At 44.3% G+C, this 17,091-nt stretch overlaps 1 protein-coding gene across 11 annotated transcripts in view; it reads left to right on the plus strand.

The window, feature by feature from the left end:
* THRB (thyroid hormone receptor beta) overlaps window positions 1-17,091 on the plus strand; it is a 293,517-nt gene that overhangs the window by 96,855 nt on the left and 179,571 nt on the right. The gene's annotated exons all lie outside the window — the stretch shown is intronic.

The following is a 17,091-nucleotide window of genomic DNA, read 5'->3' on the forward strand; positions in this document are numbered from 1 at the left end:
TTTTTAAGTGATGTGATATTTGATATTACCTCACACCTGTACAGTCTATTTAATGGGTGTCCACAAATTCTTTGTGTGCAATTCACATTTTACACTCTACTCAGTTCTTAGCCCACAAAATCCTGGTACTTTTTATTTTTTTAAAAATGAGTGTGTTTTAGATTCTGTATCCTGTTTAATCCAGTTTTATAAATTGCTTAGAACTACTAAGACCTGATCTACACTACAACAGAAAAGTGTGTATCAGGTCTATACTACACCCACTAAATTGAACTCCAGAAGATCAACAGGCCAGCATTGATCTTTTGCGGAATGTAGACATGGTCCAAGTGACTATTTTGAGCATTTTACTTTGCAAAAAATATTTACAAGGCAATATCCTTAGCTTGTGTAAATTGCCATAGTTTCAGAGAAGTCACTACAAGTCCATTGACTAACCCCAAACTCTTTGTGGGCTGTCTGTTGGTGCTGTTGTGCTACATTGTAATTTTAATATTAATATTTTCCTTGTAAGTCTGCCTTTCATATTTTTTGTCAAAGACATACACATAAGAGCTATTTTTCCTATTTCAGCTACATCCGGAGATATGTCTCAGTACAGATCTTAGTGAAGAATAAAGATGATATAAACTGACATTTTGTAAACTGGGGCTCAGAGCCAATGTCAAATCCTACTACTACTACTACATGTTTCATTTTATGTAGGAGTCTATTTTCCATTTAATGTCCAGTGAAATAACATTGTCAGACTGCCTATCATATATGATACCTAACCTACATGTGTCAGCCTCCTTTTTCTGTGGCACAGATGTGATCCTTCTAAAAAGTAGTTATATTTTGTTTTTAAATGGATGTGTATTCTAAAATGTCTGGTTATTATGGGAAATGGTCACTTGCATATTAAAATAAGCTATGCAAACCAATTGGCCTATTGGAGAGGCGCAGTGCCTCTCACTCAGATTTCCCAAAAACTGATGCAGGAACATTGTCTATTCCCAAATGCTAACTCTTTTAAAAAAGAGTTGACACCGAAAGTGTATTTCAGTGGACACTCCACAGTAAATTACACTTTCTTTGCAAAAATTCCAGTGTTTCTAATAAGTCAAATGTTAACATGTCTGGAAATTAATGGTTGGAGTGGGGGAGCAAATGTAGCCAGCCCCCCTTGCCGTATTTTCAGTCCTTCCTTACCCACTGCATTGATGCACTCAATTATGACTGTCTCTCTGATGTGCTTTTGTTATTGCCTGTGTTTATTGTTGATGCTATGTCGTTTAAGGGTCTGTCTTTCAAATGTGCGAGCATCTAGCAGCTCATGGAAACCTCAGTGATCAGAACCTATAAAAATCAAGCCATGACTGCTTACCAAGGGACATAGTCTCCTGGTACATTGTCATATCAGTGTTGTCAGGTTCCTCACAGTGTGATGTGTTGGTGGAGCAGAACTTTATGATGAGAATTCTTCCAGGTATATGTAAATGCATTTGAAGCTTTCTAGTTTGTGTTTTTAACTATAGTGGATAGCAACTGGTACATGCATGGATTTATTTTCTTAGTGAATAATTTTCCATATGTTAGTGCTATGTTATGTTGGGAATGGACCCTTTTACATAGAAAATGGGACTTTATAACTGAAAGAGACTAGGAAAAAAGGTAAGTTCTGGAATTTTTCCTCTTGTTTCACTCGTTGAATTTGCCATCCATGTATAGCATACAGCCAGTTTCATTGTCTTTTGTTTCTGCTTAGTTGCACTTCCTAAATTGTGATCTAGCATGTTTACATTGCTGTCATGGGGAAAGCCCACACACAATTTCCTTCCCCAAGATCTAAAGGATAAGTTGAAACTGAAACTAAAGGTTGTATACACTATGTGTTTATAGAGAAGGAAAGGGCATGTTTGGCATTGTTCTTGGGTCTGTACTCTCTCCTATATTGGAAAGAGCTGGATAAAAACTACCAGGAGTGCAGGACAAATCTGATTCTTTAAAAAAAAAAATGTAAATTCTGTATTGTATTCTACTCACGTAACAAACGTCTGGTAAGAAATTTACGTATTTAAAATACCATTGTTTTATAATTCATGTTAACAGTATCCCTTTAATGTGGGGTGAACAGTGAGAACTAAATCAAGTGCTCTTTGTGATCTCTGATACATGTGAGATTCCACTATGGAACTAATTCCATAACCAAAACAAATTAGAACATCAGTACAGTTAATAAAGGGGGCAGAGGAACTCTTGAGTACAAGGAGACAGAACTTTCATAGGAACTGAACTTTAGACTATGGAACTTGCCTTGTGCATGCAAGAAGAATGAAGACGTCAACACTTCAAAAAGCTATGCTCAAATCAGGGATGCTGGAACAATTTTTACAATAGAAGTGCTATGAGCTATGGAATCAAACTGTAAATCCTGTCTATAATGAGAACCACTTCAAGCAAGGGGGTGCTGCAGCACTCCTTCCCCTCCTGTCCCACCACACACCTCTAGTTCCCATACCTATGGCTCTAGTTCAAACGTGAATTGATTCAAGGAAGTTGTATAGCCTGTGTGTTATGCAGGAGCAAATTTAGATGATCAGAGTGGTACTATCTGACATATGAAGCCATGAACCACTTACACATTTAAATACAAAATGCATTTGAATAAATTCTTTGGGCACATTCATGCACATCAACATATTAAAATATTCCTATAAACTAATCAGTCTATTTCTTTTATGAGCTGAGCTCAAAAAAAAAAAAAGAGAGATTATTATTTCTTATTTCAGTTTTTATGTACTTGGGAGTTGCTCAGAAAGTACTGTAATGAAACCACATAAATACATGGATGGATAGTTAGAGAAAATAAATTTGCATGTATAGTTAAACCATTTGGAAAACATGAGAAGACATAAAACATCAGGAAATTTTCCAAAAAGTATAAATAACAGGTCATTTTGAAAACAAAGGAATTTTAAATGCCAGCCTTGATTCCCTTCCCCCAAAATGTTTCCAAAAATTCCGCAGTGGAATGAAGTGTGGCACTGTGAAATTCCAGATATTTGTGGAATGTTACAGTGAAGTTGAAAAGTCTGGCCTGAAGTTGGAAACTAACTTCATCTTCGACTAGAAAAATATATGAATTAGTAAATTTGTAACTATTTGGTATTTTCCTAACTTAGATCTAAAACTAGTATAGATTGAATCTTTCTAGTCTGGCACCCTCAGGACCTAACTGGTACTGAACCAGAGAATTTGCCGAACCACGAGAGATGAATATTGTCTAGCAGCATTACCAACACTTCCACTGCTTACTGGGCTCTTAGAAGACATTTAGGGGTAAATTAGAGTTAAATAACAGCACAGAACACTGACAGCCAGGACAGGTGGCTGTAAACAAATTTTATGGGACCGAAGGAAAACTTGGCCATGCTCATGATAATTGGACATCCGCCCAATTGAAATCATGCCAGAAGATGTTGCTGGACCTGAGTGTACCAGCCTAGAGAGGTTCAACCTGTAGTGATGACATGGTTCTTATGCTTTTTTCTTCCCTTGGCAAACTAATCTCTTAGTTCTGTGGGCAATGTTTTGCGTGATGTGGCTAAGTTAACCGATATTTTGTGCTTTAGATATGAGTGAATTTAAATATGGGGGGATAAAAAGTGTGGTGGCTTCCTATCAATGTCTTTATTTTGTTAGAATAGTAATAGAGAAGTAGGCGTGATAGTCTGGTCTTGCTGAAACAAAAGAAAGGATTATGCAGCACTTTAAAGACTAACAAGTCTTTTGATTTTGTTACTCTAGAATATTTCTATAAATAACATTCAGTTGAATGGGTACCATACTGATGAGAATAGAAGCTCACCTGCCAAATTTTTCAAAGTGAACATGCAACATCACAATGGTACATAGAGAAGCAGTCCATCCATCGCTAGATGATGAAGGCTATGGATACTTTCAGCTGTTTAAAACATGAACAGTCAAGCCTCCTTATTTTATTTGTAACTGGCTACTTTCTTTTTCCTTTTTGTTGTTTCTCTGCTTTTACTTTTATTGGTAAATACCCTAGAATAGCTCCTTTCTCTGCTTCTAGTAGTTAGGAAGACATCTTTGAGTCCTATTTATTTTTTAAGTCATCCTTGAATCACATGCTAAAAAAAGAGTTTCCTTTCATCACTTGAGAAATATTACAGGACTGAAATCTTTCCTGTCCAGGACAACTGAAGCGAAGTGAATCATCAGCATAAAATATGATCATATTTCATCCCAGCTTCATCCATTCTCTTGCTCTCTTCCCATAAATTCTTGACTCGGTTTCAACATTTGACTTTTGCATCCGGTCACACTGTTGGTCATGTTGATGTAGCTGCTGTTTGGGATCCGTCTCATACCTTGTGGTTCTAATTTTGGATAGCCTACTGGAATTAATATTTTGGTAAAATGGTGGAAACTTGAAACTTTGTTTTGATATTCCACAAATGGTACTGAAAATTTGTTCCAGTATGTCACTTGAAATAAGAACCACAAAATATGAAATGGATACCAAATAACTGCCTCATAAATATGGCCAAGAGTATGCAAAAGTTTCCATACTAGCTATACTGCATTCCTGAAGGTAATCTTAGCACTGGACACGGAGAGCCCATTCTCTCCCCGCAGCAGCAGCAGGCTCCCGTCCCCTTGGGTGTAGCAATGGTGGTAGCAGAGGATCCCTTTCCTCTATGGAGAGGCAGAGGTGACATCAGAGAAGATGCTCTCAGTACTAATGCCAGTGATCAGGATGTGGTCCATGGATCCCCACGGGTGTGCAGACTATGTCTGAGGACTCTGCAAAAGGTTGTCATTACCATAAAATTGTAGTTTTCAGCCTGTGGCCTGCAGACCCCAAGGAGTCTACCCATTATGCCTCAGATTCCCAGAGGAGTCCACACCTCCATTTGAAATTTTTTAGGAGTCCACAAATGAAAAATGATTGAAAACCACTGACCTACATAGGTGGATGGGGATGGGTCTGCTCTCTTGCACTCTGATCCTCCTGCTACACGTCGTTCTCTGCAGGTATGAGCTTGGAGGAGCCTTCAAGAGCAACGGGACTTGAAATTAACAACCCATGGAAATACACGAGTCAGTTCCCTCTCCTGACAGCTACTATTTTAGGCTGTTTGTGGGTTCAGGCAGACTTCATTGTATTGTCTACCTTCAACCCGGCCACTTCTAGGCATATACACGGGACCGCTGACAGGGCAGGACAAAGGGAGCAGTTGCCCTGGGGACTGGTGATTTCTAAGGGCTCCAGGGCTCCGGCTGCAGCAGTAGTAGAGGTGACAGAGCCCTGGGCCCATTTGCCCTGCTGCTTCCACCTGAGGCCCTGCCCCCTTGCTCCAGGGCCCGTGGTGACAATCTGTCCTGCAACATATGCAGTTGCACAGGGCACTGGAATATTGGGGGCACCGCACGGTGTGTGCTGTGTATGTAAGAGACTGCTCTGAGCCAGCAGCCGGGCTGCCTTCTCCCTGCCCCTCCTCCACCCGCCCGCTTGCTGCTTTCCCTAGTGATGGGGGCAGAGAGGAGTCCAGGTAGCCTCAGCCTTGGCAGCTCTGCTCTGGCTCAACCCCTCCCCCCAGGAGCTCATACCACTTGGCAGTGAGAGTAGGGGTGAAGGAGAGGAAGACTCAGTGGCCAGCCTGGAGTTTTCTGACTGCTGCTTGCTGTGGACATCTAGTCTTCCCCTGTGGTGCTCCCCCACTTCTCCCTGATACCTTGGACCCCAGCCATGCAGCTCCCCTTAGCCTTGTATGACCTCCCCCACCCTGCTATAATTCAATTTGGAAGGCCAGGGAGGATGGTGGGGGGAAGGGATCCCAAGCCATGGTGGGCTGGAGGATGCACCAGCACCCTGACTTTCCAATCATGTTTTCAAGGGTTACTTCGCAGCCGTGAGGACTAGAGATTCTGCTATACTAGTGAGGGTTTTAGGCATGGAACTAGAGCAGACCTGCACAACTCGGAAAGCAGCGAGGGCCATATTACTCCAAAGAAAACAGCTGTGGGCCGCAAGTAGGGATGCTCTCCCAAAAAATACCGAACGCGTGAGCTAAAAATTTTTGTTGAGGAAAAACAAAAAACAAACAACCAAACAAACAAAAAACACCACGCATGTCTCCACTTGGCCCCCTGGCATTTGTCTCTCCTGCCCCCTGCCCCTTGTGCCTTCCCCTTTCTCCTGACCTGTCCCCCTCCCCTCAGCACAAGCCCCTTCCCCTCCCCTACCTGGCTTCTGCCTTCCAGTTTGCGGGGCTGCCAGAGCCTTTTTGAATCCGGCAGTCGCTGGCCATGATGTCACAACACCACATCAGACCAGTGTCCTGGCGTCTGCCGGCGTCCTGCCCTCTGGCTCGCACCCGGCCTCCTCACGCCAGGACTGCATGCAGGCAGCCCAGCAGCGAGAATCGTCACACTTCCCCCTCCCCAGAGGCGCTCTGCTTCTCCATCTGGCTGGCGGATTGGATGGGGCCGTGACGCCCGTAGTCGGCATGGGCTGCACGGTGAGCCCCTTGTTGTGCAGTCCAGAATTAGTGTCCAGTCCTCAGAACTGACAGATGAACAGTGGCCAGGACCTTCCTTCCTATGTGCGGATCTCTTCATCTCCTTGTTGTTCTTTCCAGCCAGACACCTATCGTATGATCCTTGGAAATGGCTGCCATAAATTAATCCAGATTCTTAAAGACCAACACTTGCTTAAACCACTATGGTGTTTGCACAGTCTGGAGGCCCTGGAAGGGGTGCGGCAAGGACACTTCCTTGCTTCCCTGCCCACAGACCCTGATTGGCCTAGTGCTGGGGAAAGCGTGTGAAGTCTTTGCCCCCACCCTCCCCAGAGAGAACCACCAGGTTTCTGAACAGCTGGAGGTTCCCTCTAAGCTCCCCATTCCCCTGGGGGTGGGAGGAGACTTCATGAGCTCCCAATGCCCCATGTCAATTAGGCCCTGGTGGCAGTGGATATGCAAAGTCTCGCACTACCTGCCCAGACCCTGCAAGGGGGCGCCACTCTTAGGCTATGTCTAGACTGCAAACCTCTTTCAAAAGAGGCTTTTTCAAAAGATACTTTCAAAAAATCCTCTTTCGAAAAAGAGCGTCTAGATTACAACCAGTACTTTCGAAAAAGCAAGCCGCTTTTTCAAACGAGAGCACCCAGGCAGTCTGGATGCTCCCTTTCAAAAAAGCACAGTTTGCATTAAAAGCACAGTTTGCATTACATGGTGCCTTTTTTTGAAAGAGCACTTCCGAAAAAAGGCGTTCTTCCTCGTAAAATGAGATTTTTCCACTGTCGAAAAAACTGCCGTGTTCTTTCAATTTACTTTTGAAAGAACGTGGCAGCAGTCTAGACACACCCTTAGTGTCAACTGCCAGCTGCTGAACTTGCAGGGCGGGAGGAGACTGCGTGCATCCTCCCATCCCCAGGCCTTGATTGATCTGGGGGCAAGGAGAGAGCACGAAGTCTCTTGTTCCCTGCCCCTGTCCTGTAAGGGGCACACAGCGCCTAGAGTCCACCCTGGCAGTAGACTCTAAGTGCCACGTGCCCCTGGCGGGGGAGGTCATTTCATGTGCTCCCCCGTCTCTAGGTCCTGATTGGCCTGGGAGCGGAGGAGTGGCAAGGCATCCACAGGCCAGATCAACCTGCTTGGTGGGTTGGATCTGGCCAGCTGAGGCCCTGTTGCCCACTGCTGGGTTAGTCAAAATGGAATTTCTGCCTCCTGGGTGGTACCTCTAGAGATCATAAGGCCAGTTGAGTACTGACCAAGTTAGAGGACCCCAGGTTGAGTGGCTGTTCTGTACCCTGCCCATCAAATTTTCCCAAGCACATAAAGATGCCTCCTGGGGTGCACTGCTGCCCTTGCTGAGAAAGTGGGACTGTCAATTCTATTGAAACCATTTGGCTGCTAGGAGAGCCACAGCATCAGCAGTAGAGGGTGCTGTTCTGGTGAGCCAGCAGACCTAAAACTTTTTGCATCTTCCTGAGACTGGCCAAACTCACATGATTGACAAATCAGAAGAGTTGGCAACATGGAAACTGGCGTAAGGGTAACCCTGGGTCTGGGGCTACGTCTACACTACGACTTTTGCCGGAAGAGGCAATGCAAATGCAGTGCGGATTAGCATTTTCTCGTGCTTCATTTGCATATTCTTTTCCAATCAGTTTTTGCGCAAAAACAAGCAGTGTGGACATTTCCTTTTTGTGCAAAACCCCCCTTTTGCATAAGAGCCTTATGTTTCAAAAAAGGAGGTATAACGATCATTTGCATTGCCTCTTCCAGCAAAAGTCGTAGTGTAGACATAGCCCGGGTGTGCAGGTAGCTTTTCTGCTAACTCTACGCCCTGTGCCTGTTACTCCTGCTTCTCCCTTGCTTCAGTCACCCAGTGCTATCTCAGCTGGGGCTGTTGCAACATATGGCTGTGTTCAGTTTGGGCCTGATGCAAGGAGGCCTTGTGCAAAGGGGTCAGAGGGGGCAGGATGCATTCTGGCTAGGCATTCTACAGGAAGCTTGGGGGTCTATGGAGTGGAATGTGGGCAGAGGGCTCACGCTCTCGCCTTCCTCTCTTCTCCTCTCCCTGTCCCCCAGCCTCCCTGTCCCCCAGCCTACTGCTCCTAGGCTGAGCCTCTGTCACTACAGATTCTCTTGTACCTGAACTTCTCACAGCCATGGAGCCAAAGAAACAAGCAGGAACAAGTTGGACAGCTATTTTTAAAAGGTGCATTGGAAAGGTTTATGGGCCAATAGCTGGAGCTATTCTCGAGCTGACATCTGTTCCTGCTCAGCCTCATTGGTATGGGGGGGGGGAGGAGACATATTTCCTGTAGGTCCTCAAAAAGACTGTCTGCACTTAAACCTGGTAAGTGGTACAGCTGAAGTGTTGCAACAGCTCTTTCACACCTCTGAGCAATGTAGCTGGGTCAGCCTAACTCATAGTGTTGACCTGGCCAAAGACACTTAAGCTTTAAGGCTGAAGCAAATTGCTAAATGCATCAGAGGGGGGCAGGTGACAAGGCCTGTGTTAATATGTCTCCTAGGCTTTGGAAATCTTTCCTTAATGCCATTTGATCTTCTGTCTTTGTATCTGTGTTTACAAGCATACTAAGACATTCTAGTCGGTGAGCTTTTCATTAGGTTCAAATGAGATTTGCATAGACTTATTTGTATATAGTGCCTTGGGGTACTTGAAGTGGAAGGCTCTTAAAATAGGTATATCTTAATGTGCTGTTCTGGCTTCTCATTAATCTGCTTGTCTTTACTCCTACCCAGAGGTCAAGTGCAGAGTGTACAGAGTGAAGAGTCTAGGATTAAATGAGAGAAAACTAGAACCTGGAACAAAGACATTTAGCACAAAAGATTCTGACCATGGTAAAAGAAATAGAATAGGATGTGCACCAAGTCTGATCCAAAAACAAAAAAAGGTCCATTCACAATAAATTTGTGAAATGATGTTAGTCTTGCTAAACTCAATTTTGGAAAACATCCATTTCACATTTCTTCTTTGCTTGTTCCTTTATGGCCTTATAGCTCTAGTCTCCCAGGGTACATCTACACATCAGTATTATATCGATATAACTGACGTTATTCTGAAATAACATAGTCCGCGTCTACATGACAAGCAGTTATTTCAACATAATGTCAAAATAATGTTGAGCTGGAAGACTTCTTACTCCGACTCCTGTAACCCTCATTTCACGAGGAGTAAAGGAAGTTGGAGGAAGAGTGCTCTAACTTGGACTTCCTGCAATGTAAAGAGTGCCAAAAGCCGAAATAAGCTATTTTGACTTTAGCTACGCAATTGATGTAGGTGAAGTTATGTAGCTTATTTCAGCTTTAGCCGTGCTGTGTAGACATGCCCCTGGTTATTTTTAAAATGTTTCAGAGTAATACTTCACTTTACATTTAGAAATATCTTGTGTTTCCCACATTGCTATTATGGTATTTCTACAGCGTAATCTAATGGCTACTGGCCTATGAGATATGGAGTCAAAGTCCCTAGGCTCTGCCCTTTTTCTCCCACTTAATTTCTGCATGAACTTGAACAGTTTGCTTAGAAACTTATTTTTAAGGATGCACATAGTTTGCATTCACACGCCAGTGTACACTTAATCTGCATGCATAGTTACCGCAGGTGTACACACCAATCAAGTACCGGCACATGCATGTGACCAGTTGGACATAGCATTCCATTTTTGTGTGTAAGTAACCGACGTGAACAATTATTGTCATTGTATATGGAAACAAACCAGGCACACAACTGCGCACACACATTTTTGAACATCAGGCTGTTAGCTATTATCCCATCTTTATATATGGCTAAACTAAAGCAGCATAGTGAGGCTATCTGCCTGTCAGGAATATTGTGAGAATTGTTAGTAAAGAATTTTGAGATTATGTGATAGAAGGTACCATATGGGGCAGAGCATTATTAGTGCTTTAAGTGAACATGATTTGTAATGTTAAAATAGGCTGTAGCTAAATGTCTGTCTTTTGTGTATGTTCTTTGTGATTATTTCTCTAGGCTCCCTAACTTTTGCTTTCTGACGCTTCCAATTTTCATTGTAAATGGAAAAATGAACAGAGCTTTTCTCAAACTCGCTGTTAAAATCGCCTCCTGGATCAAGGGTGACTGCTGTAGGCTATGCAAAGCCTTCTTCCTCTTCATGGCCTGTTGGGATTGCCTGTTCAATACCCTTAAGTCATGTCTATACCAGGAGATTATTTTGCATTTACTAAATTTGACTTTTGGGCCCCCGATTTTACAAATTCCCATCACTATGGGGAAGAATCAGGTGTAGTCTGTGGCAAACTCTCTTAATGTAGATGTGCTACCTCACACAGAGCCCCAGGAAGCACTCTAGGGAGCTGCGGAGGCCTCTTGGAAGCCAATTAGTTTGAATTAGCAGCACTGGAGCATCCGCACTAACATTATTTTGGACTTACAAGTTTGGGAATAGTGTTCTTCCTCATGAAAAGCAGTAGTACAGAGTTCAAATTCTGCAGCCCCTTATTCCGGAATAACGGGCTTCGTAGTGTGGATGTGTCACTTACAAATTCGACCTTCGGGGGCTAATTTCAGACTAAGGTCCTAGTGTAGACCAGGTCTTGTATTCAGCAGCAAGATATATGCTATGGGATCTGATTCTGGTATTTCTGCAGCCAGGGGCAGATATAGGGCAGGGCGAACGGGGCAGCCGCCCCGGGCCATGCGCTTCAAGAAGCCCCGCGCATGCGCTGTGGCAAAGGGTGGCCCCGCAAAATTGGGCTGCCCTGGGCCCTGCAAAATGGTCATCTGCCCCTGTCTGCAGCAACAACATAAGAAGCTGTTGCTGGGTCACTAGGCAAACTGATCTAACTTTTATTTATTACGTTTTGGGCACAGTGCTGTGTTATTTCAACAATTGAAAGCATGGAGCAGAAGGGGATCGCTGGCTGAAATGATGGTCTCTGGGTTAGAAGGTGATTTTGTGAGCAGTTTTTGTTTTCAGGTTCACAAGATAGCAGTGGTGCAAAGATTTTCATCAAGAAGCAAAGGCTTTAAAATAAGTTGGAGAGCTGGATTTATAATGTACGTTTTGAAATGCTAGCACAGCATGCACACTGTTCATGATATTTGTATTATCATTGTCAGGCTACTTTGGGAACAAAAACAAGGGTTTAAACTAAAAGTCAGGGACCTTGACACTGAAAAGTCTGGGGTTGTGCAGATTGATGTGCTTCTAGACTTTGTTCTGCAGGATACCTAGTGCTGCAAAAGTAGGCACTCCTGGACAAATAGGGGGACCTGAGCCAAGTATCTGGGAATGCATTGATTTCGCACATTCCCCAGGCAACTCCTGGTGGAGCTCCTAAGGTGCTCTGGTAGGAAACTACTTCTGATCATAAGTGATGCATCTCCCAAGGACAGGTGTTTGCAAATAAATCCTGCCTTTCACCATAGGTGAATTCTTCTTGTGATAGAGTAGCCTCCACTGCCAGTTTGTATCATCTGGTGCCCATGGAGGTGAATCAAAATAACTAGCTGTGAGTTTGTTGAAAGTGTTAAAGATACTTCCATGACTTTTTTGCCATGACCCTCTCATGACTTGTTCTAAACACTAGCATAAAAAAAAATTAAGTTTTTTCCTTAGTTGGCATATGAAAAGTGTTTGCATTTAATTCATTCATTCATTGTCCAGATACTCCTTTGAAAAGGATTTTGTTATGGCAGCTCAGTGACTTGGTGATGTTACTGTGCTGTGCTAAGGAACTGAGGTTGAAATCCTGGGTGCAGCTTCTCACTCCAAGCCTGTTCACAGGAGGGTGCAAGCTCACCCTCCATGGTCCCCAAGTCAATGTAAGGGAGCTCTGCCACCACTTTCCTGGTGGTCCGCGGCTTGACTTCAGCTCCCCTCTCTACTCCCACATCGGGGAGCCCCAGCTGGCACTGCAGCCTCGCCCTCCTGCCTCCCCTCCACCGCTCGCGTGGTTGGAGTGCCAGTGACAGCTTCCCACTGGGAGTGGGAGAAGAGAGAAAGCCCTGAACCTCACTGTGCAATCTGGCTTGTGGGGAAAGGGAGGAGGAGTGCTTACTCCTCACAAGCTAAATCACACAGCGAGGTTCGGGGCTTTCTCTCTTTCCCCTCCACCCCCCAACAGGAAGCTGGTGCTGGCACTCCAACAGAATCCAACCAATGGGAGCAGGAGGAGGTGGTGCCTAGGACCAGCACAGAGCGTGAAGGCAAGTAAATGCTTCCCCAGCCCCTCATGCCCAGACCCTTGGCCTCCAGCTGCCTCATGCACCTGCTCCCGTGGGAAGACCCCACACCCTCACCCTGCTTCTGCACCCTCCATCCTCGCCAGACACCCCACTTCCAGTCCGCTCCTGCACCCTGCCTTGCTCCTGCACCTTTTCTCCTGGCCATATACTGCCCCTTCCCTTGCTCTTGCCTCCTCCCCCTGGCCAGACACCCTACTCCCAGCCTGCTCCTGCACTCTTCCTCCCATCCAGACCTCACACCCTCATCCCCCTCCTGCACCCACCTCCTGCCCACTGTATCCCCATTCCTCTCACTGGCAGCCCTATCTCACACACTAAATCCCCCATTTTGTCCAAACTCCAAAGCCTGGGCGGTTCACAAAATCCACTAACCCTGGAACCCCAAAAGAATAAATCTGGCCTATGGGAAGCCCTGAACCTCAGTCCTCACTGTGAGAGTTGAGTGTCTCATTTGGGAGCCCCATCAGTGAGGGCTGGGGGTTTTGGAGGTGGATAGGGGTTTTTTTGCTTTTCACTTGTGTGGTGCCCAACTGATTTTTCTGTGGGCCAGTCGTCCTGACTCAAAAAAGGTTCCCTACCCATGCCATAAATAAAGAAAACAGGGGAACCTTTTGTGTTGGACCTTAAATAAAGATCTGGCCTGTGGACCACCCTGCTGGAACCCTTTGCATGCATCTGCCGTGGTTTAAAGCACAGTCCATATGGCTCTCTGCTCTACAGGCAGGGGGAGACTTTGTGTGATCTCCCAGCCCAATCCTCAGCTCCTGTTGGCTGGAAACAGCCAGCCAATAGGAGCTGAGAGTTTGACCTGGAGGATGGCATCAGTGCAAGCCTCTTCTCCCTTCCAGAGCTGAGAGCCGTGTGAAGGGAACAGCCTGCAGTTTCAAGCAGTCTGGTGCTGCAGCAGGCAGGGAGGCCAGCCTGCCTTGGGGGTGCTGCAGGGCTGCTGGCCAGGAGACACTTAGGTAAGTGCCTCCCAGCCAGAGCCTGTGTTTGGCACCCCAACCCCTCCTGTACCCCAACTCCCTCAGGTCATCATCCAAACCCTTTGCACCTCCTTGACGCAGGTCACAACACCTTCCCAGACTCTGCACCCCATTCCCCTGCCCCAGGTTACCACCCAAGCTCTCTGTAGTCTGCACCCCCTTATGCCCTTCTCCCAGGTCACAGTTCCCTCCCAGACCTTGCAGCCCCTCATAGAATCCCTCCGCCAGGCCAGAATCCTCTCTTGCACCCATACTCCCTCCCTGACCCTACACCCCAATCTCTCAACCCAAACTCCCTCTCAGACCTCACACTGTCTCCTGCACCCCAGTCCCTTACCCCCTATGCCCTTCTGCACCCAACCTCCATCCTAGACCCCACATCTCCTCTACAGAAAAGTGCAGCCCTTGACCACTTTCCAAACCTTGCCCACCCCTGCTCAGAGGGACAATAAATCAGAGGAAAGTGGTAATGCCTGTTACTATGAAGGAAGTTAAATGTAACCATTGCTACTTCAGAGACTCTAGAAAACAGACTCAAGAATCTTAATCTTGCTGCTAAATATAAGCAGATCTTAATTTGTGCCCAGCCTGAGTACTGCCACCTCTAGATTTGGCAGTTTATAGCCCTTCCATCTCTGGGCTTGCTGAATGTGTTATGAATGTAAAAAAAATTGCTTGAGCCTCAGTTCCTTTTCATTACCTCTATTCAGTGCTTCATTTGTAAACCATACTGATAGCCTCATCAGTCTTTGAAGAGAAAGAAGGGCTCACAAAAGTATCTACACAGCTTTGGAACACTTGCTCCCACAACATTGACTTGGATATCTCTACACCTGACTAGTTGACTTTCTGTTTGGAAAGTCTTGTTTGTAAGGTGAATAGAGGAGAATCTGGTGTGATATTGAGGATTCTGGAAAAAATCTTGGCTGGTTATCACTGGTTTTAAAAGTAAATCAAGTTTTACTTTAAATCCATGAGCCATAGTAACTTTGCTGACATTCAATATTTGGAGATTATTTTAGCTTCCCTTTTCATTTTCTGTGTCTTAGGGAAGGGACCAATTTCATGATCACATGGGCAATTAGAGTTCTCCCTAAGAGTGAAATCGTGGTGTCACAGAAGTCATGTTCTTCTCTTGACCTTTATTAATGTTGTTCAGCTGTTTACCATCCAGACCATCTCACCACAAGCTTCCCCAGTCTTTTTTGAAAAAAAGACATATTTAGAAATAAAACATGAAAATCATTTAGTTTGAGACTTACTGCCTGAGTAGTGACAAAAGACTAATAATAGCTTTAACTTCCAGGCTCACTGGTGTTTTAACTAATATTTCTTTATAATAAAGATGCAGCATTTACAATTTTCCATCTCGTATAAAAAGTGAACTCTTAATTGAATGTATTTGTTTCCTATTGGCATTGTTGTTACTTTTGCATAATAAGGTCCTAATCTTGCACTGAAATCAGCAAGGAGTGAATAGTACTCCATGCAGAACCTCTGGTACAGGGTTAGGGTGTAAGATTAGGTACCTAGATCAGAGAATATGGAAAAGCTACTAAACTATTTTGTAAAATGTTGTGAATATATTTTCTCAAGCAGATCTGATTCTTTTTCTGGTCACTGTGGCTCATTTCCTTGGGTCGTTGTCATTCTGATGAGGTTTGTCTTATGTTTGTATCTTTAAAAGACTATTGTAGCAGTAAAAATAAAATCATCTGGAATGAGACGGTACAGTTACTTCTCTTTGTATCTTCTCCCCTGATTTGTTTTCTATTTTTAGATGCCATTCTTCTATAATAAATAAGGGACATACATTTTTTATTAAAACAAATCTTTTGCAGCATCTGGGAGTAAAAGGAAAGTAGCCACGAGCTGAAAATAAAATTTACAACATAAGCCTCTGTACGTTGCCCGAGAATCATTCCCCTGCAACCCAGCAATAGTGGAGAGATTTCATGGATTATGCTCAGATTAAATGTCAACAAGAGCTGAGCTCTGGCTATGTGCCAAGAAGGTCATATGAGGAAAGTCATAAACGTTTACAGTTAAATAAATATGTGCTCTACTTAATACCCTCACTGTGCTTCTCATATTAGCATGCCTAATAATTTGGATCAAGAATTCTCATCACAGTTTGATTATTTTATTTAAATGACTCTGTTATGCTACTGTACAGTAGTTAAGGTTTTGTCAGTGGCTTTTATAAACCCTGATTTGCAGGGATTTATAATGCCGCTGTCTTCTCCTAGCAGAAACCTGGCATATAAAATCTCCACCTAAACCATCTACAGTTTTTTTTTGTAATGTAGATTTTAAAGGTTTAAGAAGTAACATTAAAAAAACCCATTCGTGATTTTCACATGCATTGTTTTCTTATTAACCAAAAACAGTATAGTTATTTTTAAACTGAAATGTTCCATGCCAAAGTCTAGATAAGCAATCTTGTTTTTTAAAAGTTTGTTCTTCTTGGATATCTAACTTTTTTTCAAACCAGTGTTGCTAAAATTGATTACTACTCAGCAGAGTACTGTAATGTTACGAAGGCCAAATTATTTATTGACTTGTACCTTGCACAACTTTATAAGAACTACTGTACCAAATCTAGGCCAGCTGGAATGCAGCTGCCATTAAATTCAGTTTTTGCACCTGTAATAGGCTCAGACACCAGCCAAATAATCCCTTCTGGCCAGAGGTCACTCTGTGGCCACCTGCCTCTGCTCCCTCCTTCCCTCCCCCCCTGCTTTTTTTTTTTTTTTTAAGGCTCCTCCAAACAAACCCAACACAGGTTAATGGAAATCAAAACATTTCTCTTCCTGGAGTCCAATTTATTTAGTCCTCACATGTATACTGGCCCAACTCCAGTTCAGTCTCTCACTCCCTTTCGTTGTGGGGCGGAGGTTCCCCAATTCACTCCCCTAGAGAAGGGCACAGTTCAACATCTTTGCACCCTGAAGTTTCTGCTTCCTCAAACCAACTACAGCTTCTCCGGGTAGGGTTGGATTTGCCCAGCTTGCCCTCAGTGTGCACGTGCTGCTCTTTATAGGGAATCAGCTTCTTTCACACAACTGTGTCTCCTGTAGTACAGGCAGTCCCCGGGTTACATGGATCCGACTTACATCGGATCCCTACTTACAAACAGGGTGAGGTAACCCCGCACTAGCTGCTTCCCCCCAGCAGACCAGGGAGACGCGGAGCGGGCTTTTCTCAGCAGACACCTCAGCTTGAGAATAAAGGACTGAGGGAAGTGAGGTGTGGGAGAATAAAACTGAGCTCTGGAGAAATGTTTGGCTAGAGTTTCCCCTACAATATGTACCAGTTCCGACTTATA

The sequence above is a fragment of the Pelodiscus sinensis genome, chromosome 2, assembly GCF_052426305.1.
Source record: "Pelodiscus sinensis isolate ZL-2025 chromosome 2, ASM5242630v1, whole genome shotgun sequence".
Lineage (NCBI taxonomy): Eukaryota > Metazoa > Chordata > Testudines > Trionychidae > Pelodiscus > Pelodiscus sinensis.